At 41.3% G+C, this 13,867-nt stretch overlaps 1 protein-coding gene across 2 annotated transcripts in view; it reads left to right on the plus strand.

The window, feature by feature from the left end:
- The window catches only part of LOC108624831 (hemicentin-1), a 110,226-nt gene that overhangs the window by 24,050 nt on the left and 72,309 nt on the right, over positions 1 to 13,867 (plus strand). The gene's annotated exons all lie outside the window — the stretch shown is intronic.

Consider the following 13,867-nt stretch of genomic DNA (forward strand, 5'->3'; position numbering starts at 1 on the left):
TCAAACATTCTCGATGACCTAGAATTTAGTTGCTTTAGTATTCAATTAAGCAAGGTACACCATCTCGTCCAGTCACATTGGGTTGCGCATATAATCTTAAAATTTCAATTCAATTTTAATCTGAAATTATGTTTACTCCTTCTATGTTGAAACCTGTAGTTGTCTTTATTTCTTTACTGTTAAAGCGTGACAATTTAATTTTTAGTTATAAGGGTCATTCTTGAGAACCTGGTCATTATTAATGCTCATCATTAACTCATTCGCTGCCAAGTTATTTCTTGGTAAGAGCACATATATTATCATACACAATCATTTAGAAGCAGAAAACCAAAGACGAGTATACTCGTCCTTGGCAGCGAATGGGTTAAACAATTATTGTACACGATTGTGAATAAGTACTTTTTTGTTCTGACGGTCTACGTCGACCGAGTAAAGATTACTGCATGTAACTTTTTTTTGCGCCGGAGGCGGGGAAAGGATTCTATAAATATTGGAATTAAACGTTACGAACGAGACGTTGCGCATATATTTCTTTCTATAATCCGCAGCTTTACGCGTGCACTGCATGAATGGCAGGGCATTATGTAAAGTCTAGGAACCGTGCTCGAACCAGACGTATTAAAACGTACGCTTAAAGACTCAGAAGTCGTGTCCCGATATTCCTACCGGGATAAAAGCGGGCGGGTACTCATACGTGTACAGCAACAGTGTCTGAAGTAGAAGTGCGCACAAGGATGAAGTAGCAGTAATAATACGTTACGGTAACATCGGCATTAAGTCTGAAATAATACCAACCGGAGCACCGGGGTATTTGTATTACTTAACATACTGGAGTAGCTTTAATCGTTTAAGCACAATACAGTTCCACGGCGCAAGGGTTAACAACGCAGTCATATCCTTTTACTAATTGATCTATATTTGTTCAATAATGAACTTAGGAGAGGCGATATCGTCTAACGCGCGGCAACCAATTAACGTTTAAACACAGTTTATCTGTCACGTGTATTTTGGCTCTTATCCTGTGACAAAGGCTTGGCACGTTTTCCATAAAATGGAGATTCGTAATCTTTCTTTTTCACTCCGTGCATGCGAGATTTTTTACATTGTCCTGGGCGAAATAAAATATTTGCTTGGCACGCACCGGTCCAAGTTATTAAGCCAAACGTGTCGGTTGATTTTCGAGATGAAACGACAGTGTCAAATTACGCGACTAACAACTCGAATCATATCTTTAATCATAAATTTGAATAATGTAATAAATGATTTGAGCTGCAGTTTTCTAAATGTATGATTGTTTTGAAGCTACGTCACGAATACATACATATGAGAAATTTGCCTGTTTATCCGCTCTATGACCCGCGTTAATTTCGAATTAAAGATAATCGACGTGCTTGGTTTCCGACCGAATTAACTAATTCGAGCGGTTAAAGGTCAGAGGCAGAACGCGTACGTGTGATCACAAACGTGCATAAATCGGGTGGCCAGGTAAGAAGCAACGTTGTGTACGTGACGGTGGCACGACGGTCTACGTTGTAATTACCTATTAGGTTGGCTAATGCGATACACTTTATAACCGGCATGAAGCCTTTTAACACGGCGACGCACACAACCGAGTGTACGCGGAGAAAATTACTATCAAGTATCGCGGAGGCTGGCTTCCTAATATTAATGCTCCGCATCGAATATCAAATAATCCAATTATTTATCCTCGAAGGGGCCACGGAAGATCTTTGATAATCACGAGAGGATGATTAAATTTGTTATCAAAAATTGAGTCATTATTTAGTTACTAATTTAATCGAACAACGAGGCATGATGAATATTTTGTATAAAGAAACGCGACACTATTATTTATTGAAACTTTAGTCGGACGTAAGTATGGTCGTCTGTTACGCTGATTCTATTGTGAATATGAAACGAAAAATTCCGCGTTGGAGGCACGCGGAGTTTCGAGTCGAAATCCTACTCGCAGGTGCGCGCGGATTACATTTGCTCCAAAGTGCTTTTACGATCGGAAGAACAGGTGCATGAAAAAATAATGATCTCGTCACAAAACGGGCAGGGGTGAAGTGAAACGAGACGAATAAAGAGAGAAAAAGAAAAAAATGGGAAAGAAAAATAACGGTGAGGATGGGTTCGACGGCGCGCGGGAATTTTGCAAAGGTTCTTTAATGAAACGAAAATTGCGCGACGATTCCGGGACGGTCGATATGTCGCTGCCATTAGCGTTGAAATTTTTCCAATTCGTCGTTCGCTCGTTTGTATCCCGCTGAGCGTCACGACTTCGTCGACCATCCGTCAGCTCCGGCTCGAACTTTTTATCCGGCCACCCGGTATTATTGCATGCCGGATATCAATCACTGCCGCTAGCATTATTGGGTTGCCACTTTTTCTACTTATTTGCTTGCCCGAAGGACGCTACCCTCGATTTCCTCCACGCACGCGGTATCGATTTCTTTTTCGTTTTGCCGGATGCGAAGAAAATATTTATCCGGTCCCGGTGTATTTTCTGGCCCTTAGTTGCGTCATTTAAAACCGGCGTCCATTCCGAACGTGCGCGTAATTAACGGGGCAAACTATAAATAACGTCGGCTGGAAATGATCAAGAAAGACGAGCTTCTCACGGATTGAGATATATCTCGCTCGGCTACCGGAATAATACTTGTCTAGCCGGATACACCCGTAAATCAACAGATGTAGTCGTTCGCGGACGCTGCGAGCACCGTCCGTTGTCCGTGGGCATCGTGGCTCGAAAAGAACTGTACAAAGGGTGTGGAAGAACGAATGGAGTATCAGAGCGTCGGTCAGGCCGGGCGAGGGTGGGAACCGGGACGACCGTTTTGACAGCGGTGGCAGCGGCGGCTTTCATCAATATTAACGGCGCTTTCCGTCATTGTAAACGGGCTCGGTGGTCGAACAAAACGCAAAATAATGCCAGTCGTAACGTCACACAGCCTGGCGGACCATTCACCGTCGCGTCGTGTCGCGTTCGCTCCCCCCCTCCCTCCTCCCACCTTTTCGTTCGACGCGTCCCGCCCGGCGGCAGCGCTAAATCATAGTTTGCATCAGATTAAGCATGATTTCGGAAACACCGGTTCGATTCGCGTTACCGTAGAATGTAGAGCCCACCCGCGTTAACCTACTGCCACGAAATCGACGTTTCGACGTTTTACGAGAATATGATTATTTATACACGTAGGCTCAGCGGCTTTGAGCTTGTTTCTGTTTGATCATTGCTGATTCATGACAGCCGTCGTTAAAATCGCGGAACGGTTATTAGAACAGCCGGCATACTTTCGACTTTACCGCAAATCTTGTATCAATATTTAATCCAAGTACTTAACAGTTAAAAATAGAAGTCAGGATAAGATTAACTCTGAAATATTTTTATACTTCGTCAGTCAATTATATTTAATTGGTTGATACTTTTGATTTTATCATTTTCTTCTTGTTTATGAAGTCTTATTATTTTTTTTTTTTTATTGAATTATACGCGGAGCTTCAGATAAGTTACCAATTTCTGTCATCAATCATAAACGTGTTTGCGGAAGCCCTGCTAATGGTGAGAAGATATTGATTAACTATCTTGTACATTCTGTGTACAACTTCGAACGATTGAGTAATGGCCTGATACAGAATGAATTTTCATAGAATTAACAGTTTTATTTCTAATTATTCTAATGCTACAAATCGTGATTACCATGTCGAAGTATAAACCGCTAGAGACTTTGATTCTATTCACGCCGTGCGCCACAAACGCGTGTTCAATCACAAACGATAGCACTAGGATCCACTAGATAAAGGTACGTACCTACACCCACCGGCACGCGTTTGTGGTAGCAGAAACCAGAATCAAAGAGACTGCACACACTGTGTATGCTTGTTCAATCGTTAGATTGCGTTAAATTACAAACAATTTCAGGACGGTATTTCAATTGAATATGTATAAGCGTAAATTCGTTAGAGTATTCGTATAACTTCGTACATAGAAATTTTCTTTAAAATTTGAACGATGTATAAAAATAGGAAATTATTTAATTCTCTTCGTGTCTATATATGTGAATAATTTTTTATATCACGTTGTCAGTAAAAATGTTGTATAGTTAATTGCCAGGCGAAGCCTATGGCCTGAATCAATAATTGTTGCGTGTTAACTGAACTACACGACGTCTGATCGTTTCCGAATCGAAAGTTTCGAAGTTCCTAACTCTCCGACTAAACGACAATGAAGCTAATACATCGAGCTGACGCGATGTCGGAACTGTTCTAATAATACTGCCTAAGTATTTCGCAGAACAAAGTTTAGCCGCGAACGTTTTAACGATACCAATTACCGATCATGCCGGCGCATATTGAATTTAGATTTTGTAATGTTCGCAGCAATTGCACGCAGCGGTAGCTATTTTAGTGGCAGCCGTGCGTTTCACGGTAAGGCGATTATTCGATTTGCGCGTAGGTATCGTTAAATGGAACAATCGCGATTATGAAATGGTCTCGGAACAGGGGCGATTATGATATCAACAACTGGAAGTAGAATAGCTGGCTCTCCCCTTGAAACTGATAACGAGCCGAACTCGCGAAACACAATGGAGCAATTAATCATCAATGCTCCCAAGTTCTTCGATGCGCCGCTGCCGCCGCCGCCGCCGCCGCCGCTCGAACGAACGAACGATTTCGAGTTTCAAATGCAAATCAAATCTCATTGAAATATCGGTTTCACGATACAGAAACTCGCGTGTACGTTTCGAGCGGTCCGAGTTCGTTGCTCATTTGATTGTTCAGAGAAAGTTTCTCAAGCTGCAGTAGTCGAGTACGTTCTCACGTGTTCAAGTTTTCATTTTTATACAATCAAGTGGAAATATAAATTAACGAACAATACAGAATATACCGACTTGATAAAAAGAATGAACACGAAGGTTTGTCGCAAAATATTGATAACTACGTGACTAACCCTGGTGGTGTTCGAGTCAGGAGGCAGTGAAAATGAAAAAAAGCATTTGACAGAAGGTAATTCGGACGGTCCGCGAAGCGCGTCGCGTCGTTTAACGCGGCGCTGTTTTTGTTCGGGAGGGTGCAAAATCGCGGAACAAGCCGGCGCTAAGCCACGCGCGGTGCGCCGGGGAATTAATTTTCCCGGCCGTTGGCTGTCCTTGCTCGCGAGTAACGCGCCGGACCGTATCAGGTGGACGCATTATTTACTGTCAGCCAATTAACATGCCGCCACGATCGCGAACGTTTCAGCCCCGTTGTCGTGCGGACGGGGAATCGATCGGAACGGGGCCGCAGTCGGCCCGTTTTCGTACTACAGAAACCGCCGCGCGCCCGCCCGCGCCGTTTCGCTTGCTTTGCCTCGTATAACTACCGCGGGGGCAAAATTGCACGGCGAGTGATAATATCGGACTCGTGTTTCAGGCACGCTATTCTGAATCGCGGCCGCGGAGAGAAATAGCCGATAGAGCAGCTCGTAGACGGCCCATCCGCACCCTCTACCCACCCGGGGCGGGGGTGAACCGACCCCGAAGGCACCGGCTGCCTTGATAGTAAACGAAATTCACTCCAATTCGTTTCATCGTATTCGTTTCGATTCGATCGTTCGAAATCCACTTCACTGATTGTGATCATACGTTCTATCGGTTGTAGAAATCTTTTAAAATTACAGTATTCTTACGAACATGTATGTCAATATTCCTGAACACTCTTTTTTTTAAAAAAATGTAATAATAAAGAAATGAATTCAGGTATTTTTCTTAATTAAAATTCTTCATTTTTAATTCACTTTTTATTTAGCGCAGGGTCGTATGGTAATTAGGTGTGTGAATAAATTAAGATTATACCATTTACCTATTTTATTTGAAATTCATAGAACATCACGCGTGCAATTTAAAACGAACGTGTTACGCGTAGATTAAGATTTACGATTACGCCAGGATAATTACAATAGTTGTAATATTTAAGAACCGCTCATAAGTAGTTTAGGAAGACAATTAGCATTTCCTTATCATTGCCCATTATACATAATATATTTGCATATTTTTTAATAGATTCTAAATAAATTTAGACCTAACGTAATTTATACAGTATATAGTTAGAGAAGTATAACGCTGGAGAGATTATGGACACTACGAGCAATTCGCTTTTTGAAATGAAATTTTTCTAGGAAATATATTCATATCTTCTCGTCTATGTTTGCATGTATGCATCTTTACAGTCCGAACGCGTGGGTCGGAATTTTTATTCAATGAGACATAAAAACGCGGGCGCAAGAAAATCAAGAAGTTATCTTACAGTTCGAGAAAAATGTATGCAAACCTGCGCGGCACTTATTATTTTCGTTGTAACGGTAGAACGTCGTTACAGTTTCTGACTCGCGTTTCAGAAAATCATTTACGTTCCCTCTTTCTCGTGATACTTTATATTTATGCCCCTGGAAGCATAAAGAACGATGCCCTAAAAGCATCGAGAACCCCCGTCGCTTTACAGCCGCATTATGCATTCAGGAATATTATTGAACAATGGCCAAGCTCCATTTAAGTGAACGCTTTGTGAATAAGATAAACTTTATTAATCTGTTATTTCTTTATTGCTTCTAATGAGAAAAATGAAAGGAGTAAGCAGAAAAGTGCCAGTATTATTGCCAGGCTGTAATTTCATGTTACATAGTTTAAATCAGATAGAGGTGTTCTAGTAATTTAAGGATGTATTGGCTATACAGTCAATCCCAAAAGTTTATGCACTTTAGAAACACATTTTTTAAAAAGAAATCAGACGTCGGAAGAACATTGCTAATAATNAATAAATAACATTAATTTAAATAAAATAACAAATTCCATCTGGATTTTCGATTTGCCTCCTTCTCCATCCGCCGTCAGTTTCATTTTCCGACGTGCATGTAGACAGACACACGGCCCGAACGAATTTTACAATTACGGAGTATATGCAGGCGGAAACGTCGACACGTTCCTTCTCGTTTTTCTATCCCATCCGTCCGGTTGCTTCGCCCCGTACGCTGGACATCTATCGCTGATCAACGCCGTCTATATTGTCACGTCTCATCGTTTTCTACCGTCCTCCATTTTCATTCGCGTCGCGGTGCAGTTTTGCAATTTTCTTTATTTACCGTTCCGGCAATTCGGAAACTGAGTTTCCGCTTCTGTGCATACGACGCGACGTATATGTGCACATATATCGCGAGGAATTACTGTCTGTCTGCTCTGATTAATGCGGACAGATTCGGAACGGCGATGCTATTGGCCGGGGCTGGATACGTTAGAGAAATACGTCGCAGTCGGCTCGTGTGACAAGATGACGTAAAAGCCGAGGAAACATTGATTAAAATTTATTGTACTGTGTAAGTCTCAGTTTGTGCGGGATGTTTTAAGAAAGCACATTTAAATCGACAGATACAGGAAAGGTTGATCTCATTCGGTGACACGTATGAACTTCGTTTTGATTATAAAGTCTTCATCCCATGTCTCATTGCATTCATTATTCAGTGTGATGTTGTCACAGATGAAGACATATCAGAATCTTCCGCGTTCAAATTTACTAAAACATTTACGCTTCCGTCGGAGACATAACTCCTATGGACCGGGACTGGGAGGAGGGACGGAGGGGTTAAGTAACGTTAAGTTTGACTTGGGGCTAAAACTTGCAAATCAGAGCGTCTCTGAAAGTCGCTGACATGAATGTTTTAACAACTCGCAGCAAGCAAGCAAGCAAGCAAGCTCTGAACATTCCGAGAAGTCAAACTGAAGGCTTGAATACGTTGACAGGTCGCTGTAACCATAACGCCCCGGGAGGAGGAGTTGAACTGTGACCGTGGCGCAAGAGTTTGAATAAGACTACCAGTTTGTACACTTTAAACTTGCTAAACTGTGTACATTTGGCTGGCATTAACAAGGCGTAGTATCCTATTTTACTTTTCACTTCATGTCTTGGAAACGTCGCTTCTCATTTATAGAACGGTTGTTACTTTAGCTCGTTGTCTACTCTCATTTGTTCGTACTACTTAAAGTTATTAGTATAAGCACCAAGAAGAGGCAAGAAAAAGAGTGGCAGCAATATGGGACTTTGTGTCGCACGAAAAAGTCTGCAATTTTTTTGTTCATTTATTAATCAGAATTTAGCTGATTTTTTCACCCAGTAATATTTAATAATGTATTTTTGTTACATATTATATGTTTACATTACACGGGCGCTGGCACTCTTTAATAGTATTTCCTTGGTAGTATAAGTCAATATGAAATTCTTTCCCTCATACGAATCATTATAATAATTTTATTACATCGTTCCTATTAAATGTTAAAACCTAGTTATACGTGATATTCAGCATAAATTCTAGCGAAATGCATTAAGCATTTTTCAGCAGAACGATCCTCTGGATTGAATACGTAATACCCGTTATTCCCTGTCGAAAGGGCGTTGCTTCGCAGTTACACCGTTCAAGTTGCAATCGATTCGCTTTAAGCAAGAACTCGGGCGGTTCCGCATCGTGGACATAAAAAATGCGATGTTGTTCGTCGCTTAAGTTATAAAAAATTCATGAATTCGTTTCTTCATTTTAAATCAAACTGATCGAGTGAGAGTTTCCAATAAAATTGTAAAACTGATTAATCAGCATTCTTTTACTGTGCACAAATATAAAGCCTGAGTATAAAAATATAAAAGTAAATGATTTTGNTGTAAAGTATAGAATATTTACAAAGGGGAGAAGATTATACAGATAATATCGAATATTTGCATACTTTATGAAGTAGAATTTATAATATCCGAATGTATAAACGTACTGTTTGATTAAAACGGACATTGTCAACACGATCGTATCAATAATCAGCCACGTTAATGATATTTATGATTTCGAAATGTTCAAAGGTTATTATTCATTACGTATGTACACCGTTAAACTCAAACGAATAAGCGTGCTCCGATCTTGTTCCCTGCGCGTATAAAATATTGATCTGGCTATAAATTTTTTATGCATCTTCTCAAAAGTCGACGGTCCCCATATCGTAATTACTAAAAACTGGTTGCATACCGATCGACGCAACTAATAATTTGTCTCGATAACATACAATTTCCTCGCGCGATTAATAATTCCAATTTATAAAAAGAGATTGGAACATGTCGCTTCGATCGACGGAACACTCTCGCGGTACGAAAGCAATTCGGGCCACGTTGCGAATCACCGAGCTCCTCGGCGGGAGGCGATCGTCTATCGATCTCCGCGATCAACTCTTCCCGGAATCCTCCTGGGCGGACGGTCACGGTAGAGCTTCGCGGTCGGCGTCAGGCAAAAGCTCTGGCGCGCTTGAGCTTCCTTTTCACGACCGCTTTCATCGGCTCATCGAGCCGCGGCGTTTCAAAGTGGACCGCCGCGACACAATGGGGCCTGCTTACGCGCCGCGAGGAACCGAACGAGGCAAAGGCGCCTCGAATCGTCGTGAATGCGAGCCGATTCAGTCCTTTCGGGAAGATTTCCTCCCGTGGATCCGCGACTAGAACGGCTCCCGGGATTCGCCATTCGCGCCGCCCCTCGCGCGGATATTCTACCTGGATCGCGTATAACGACTTCGAAAAGGGATGGCAGAAAGTAGAGAAGATGAGCGAAAAAGGGAAGATCTAGCAGAGAACGGATCAGGGAGAACGGAAAGAGTCCCTTGATTTATACCATAGTCTTTCATGTCTGGATTATGCGACCGCCATAACTGGAACTGCGGCGGAATCGGATTATTATCTTAAAAAGAAAGAATCTATAGTGCATCATAAACACAGCAACTTTTTCAATTTCCTCTAAAATGAAATTATTCATTCACTAGTATCACAAAAAATAATTATACAGAACGAATCAATACGGAGTTCTACGTATTATCCGTTGAAGTCTCGTTTGAATACGTACAATAAAACACAGGATAATTATCAGCCGTCGTACGGATGCTGGAATAAAACTAGCATCGTACATTTAGCAAGAAAGGGAATAGATATATCACGTTTGCCTCCGTAGAGGAAATAAATGTCCCGGGATTAAAATCTCCACTTTTTCTGGATTAATATGTTCAAGAAAGTATTCTACGTTCTACCTCGTAATTCATTCGTCGACTCTTTTCCAATTTATGGTACTTCCAGTTATCTTCGCAATCTTGGAACGTGACTTTTGTTAAGTGGTCCGGGTAAGGCTTGTGAATATTTTAATCCGCCAGACGTTTGCTTGTTACTGTGTCGTATAACATTTACAAGAGTAATTCTAGAATTAGAACTTTTTAATTATTCGATGTCGCTAGGTAATAAGGATATTTATACGTAATTTTGAAATGAACTTCCATTATGGATATGCATCATTTATTGTATAAGAAATTGGAGACAGATACATGCGAACTCTAATAAATTATAGAAATTATGCATGGTACAATTCGTAATTTAAAATATGGGACAATATTCTATTTCCAGACGAATGAAAAATAAAAGAGGCCCCATGTGCGATGCTTCAGGCAAGTCACACAGCCACAAGCGTAGTTATTAATGACAATATATTAATTACAAGCCCGCGACGTCGGCTTCTAGTTACCGTGACTCGATGGATGACACGCAGGAGAGACGCATAGTCTTTCCTGTTGCTGTTCTCTTGTCACCCTCGGAAAAAGGCATCGTTCCCAACGGGGAACCAGGGTGTTCATGGAAGTTGAACGCGATCGTCTTGGAGTCGTGCGTTTTCCGTCTCCCGGTCCCCGTTTGGGAATTAAATCTACTTAGGCGGCTGTTTTCCTTGCAAATTGAGGTTCCCCCGCGTTAAAGGCGTCGCACCGCGACGCGACGTTTCGACGAAATTCGCCTCATCCTCCCCCGGGGAAACGGATGAACTCCTCAGACGGAAATGAACTGTTCTCGGAACGATTCCGTTCCTTCGAAAGGTCAAAAGTCCATGGACGGACTTTTGATAATCCTAATCGTGGTGATTCGATACCATAATAGTTTTAATAATTATCATTCTACATTTATTCTTTCTATTAACACTAGATTGCCCAAGGAAGTCATTTTGACTGGTTTTGGGCAAATGTACAAATAATAATGCATAAATTATTTTTTTTCCCAAGTGAAGTAAATTTTGTTTATTGTTAACATTTACTAATAACTTGTTATATGACTGTAAATAATATAAAAAATATTAAAAATTAATTTTAGACAAATTTCTTTACACATTATTCTTTCACAATGCAGTCATTTTAGTAAATACGTTCGTCCTCATTTATTCAATAATTGATATATTATGTACATTACAAGTACCATTCGATTCAAGGTACTATTTTTACGTATGACTGTGCTTTTCATTATCTGTTCAGTAACCTGTGAATAGGAGTATTGGTAGAGAATTAAGGACGAAGCGCGGTCGTTTCTGAAGGGAGCGCGAGTAACGACGGATCGATAATTAAACAGGGCCGAATGTTTCGCGAATACACCGGTGACAGGGGGGAAAAGCGACGAGTTCCTTTGTGATGCGTGTACATCGGGGACGTCGCGTGAATGTGCGTCGCGTATAGGACAGTCTGAAATCGCCCTCGCGTGATTTATAGGGCACGACTTCTGCCGTCGCCCGGTGTATCCAGGCCGGTTTCTAATCAACGCACGTGTAGCTATGACACCCAAGAGCACAGTTGCCTGTGCCCCGGCATTTTTTAACAACCAGGTCATTTTCTTTCGCGTCCACCGGTGTCCGTGTTTAGGTACGTCGTACGTGCGCTGATCCAATTTCCTGTTCAAAATGTGTGTCCGAATATATTACGACATTTTACTAATTGACTGAAGCGATCTTTTTTTCGTTCTAACTTTTTTATGTGTTTGTGAATGGAACGCGATATTAGGTATATTTTCTTATTATTTACGAGTTGTTGCGTTACGGCGTAACAAGAAAATTATCTATTTATATAGGTTTTAGATAAAATGTGTGTCAACGGGAAAGTAGGAGATCGGTATCCCGGTAAAAGGTACGACTCCCCTATCTTTGTCAACCTCTTATCAGGAACATCGTTTCCGATCAGCGGGATACATATGTATATGTATCCATGTACGCGCAGAAGACGGTCGCTGATAGTACTTTGTACGTCGATATCGCGTGTCGTAGGGCAGAAGTTCCTTTACATGCGGCAAGTTTAGGCTCTTTCCCCAGCTCACGGTTGCCCCGACGGCGGTGCACACGTGATCCCACAGCGGCGGCGGCGGCGACGGCGGCACGGCATATTTACATAGACGCTCACATGGACGGGTGAAATGGCACGCGTATGCCGGGCACGCATCCCTTATAAATAATGGCTGCTGTTGGCGGCGGAGTTAGTTCGCGAAAAGTAGCTTCGAAAGCAACTTACAAGTTCCGAACGATATTGCGTTATTACTCGGCTTTCCCTCGCACTCTCTCTTTGCCTGGCCTCGAAGGTGGTCTTTGATTCGAGCCGCGGGATCAGACCAGACTGGGAACATGTTTGCGATTCTTCGGCAAGGAGTTCACGGACAGAATCCTTGGTACTCTGTTGCTTCTGAGGCGCGCGTGAGCCGAGAAGTTGGTAAATCAGTTAGATTCGAAATTCACGATGCAAGGTGGGATCGTGCGTGCTCGAGAACTCCTGTTTGTAACAGAATTATTACTCGGATCTTACTTAATCCCGGCTGTTTATTTGATACTGATTTCTGTTAGCAAAACTGATCGGAGCATTTTTCTTTTACTACATAGTTGCGAATTTTCAAATATAAATTGCTTAGAACGTGTACACCGGTTAATTTGCAATAAGAACTTTGGGAATGATTGTTCAATAAATGAGATTTAATGAGACTGAAAACTGGGATAAAGCGTGCGCTAAAAGGAAGTGGACAAAGTGGAATTGAAGCCGGAAAATAAAGAGAACTTCGGTAATAAATAAGGTTCTGTAAGCGGAGGACACAATGGGAATAAGGAAGGATTAAAGAGCAAATAGCTGTTAAAACGAAGAAAGCGAAATTGGAACGACGAATGAAAGAAAAATAGAAAGGGATGGAGAGAACAGCAAGAGATAAATCGGTTTCAGTTAGTACAAAAATTATGAGAAAACAAAGTCTGCAAAGGGGGAACTGGAAAATACTATTGTGTGCAGTACACCAGAAGTAAGGGGGATTGAATTTGGAAAAAGAAGTGAACAAACGAGCCAGTAAAACGATTTATAAATTCTTCTCCTGAATTTAATCGTTTTTAGAATAAATAGATACTTCTCACCGTGTCGTGGATAAACCATTGTCGGTAAACCATGCCATGCTTTAAAACCAGTAGGGTGAATCGTGATCGAGGGTGATCGTTATGAATGGGAATCGCAATGTCGAACTGTAGGATTGGATAGAGATTGCCTCACGTACTGATTTCGTTCTGTAACTGACGACTGCTATAAGCTGGCAGAGTTCATTGCCCTTAAACAGACATCCCTCTTAAATTTCTCAACGTGTGGGGAATAGCGATCATTCAGAAACACGACCAAAAATGGTTTGCACCACATTGTGCAAAATCATACTCCCTTTCGAAATATGTCACTGGAAATGCTCGTACGAATATATTATAATATCTTATCGATTTTGTAAAATATTCTACATACATACATGTGACATATCATTCAATAATACTTTAATATATTGTATTCCTATGTCTTTTGATGATCCGACGGAGTCTATCTCGTGTTATATTTTTATCACGTCGTATTTCATTTGGATCGATTGTTCTGCTGCTCTCTTTTAACGAGGGGACAATTAATCCATTACGTTCGATCGATGATACTGCGACAATATTTATACATACGTTCCTTTACGTAGCTACATATTAAGGATGTATTGGCTATATAGTCAATCCCAAAAGTTTATGCAC

The sequence above is a fragment of the Ceratina calcarata genome, unplaced genomic scaffold, assembly GCF_001652005.2.
Source record: "Ceratina calcarata isolate Rehan_Ccalc_2016 unplaced genomic scaffold, ASM165200v1 scaffold329.2, whole genome shotgun sequence".
NCBI classification, from domain to species: domain Eukaryota; kingdom Metazoa; phylum Arthropoda; class Insecta; order Hymenoptera; family Apidae; genus Ceratina; species Ceratina calcarata.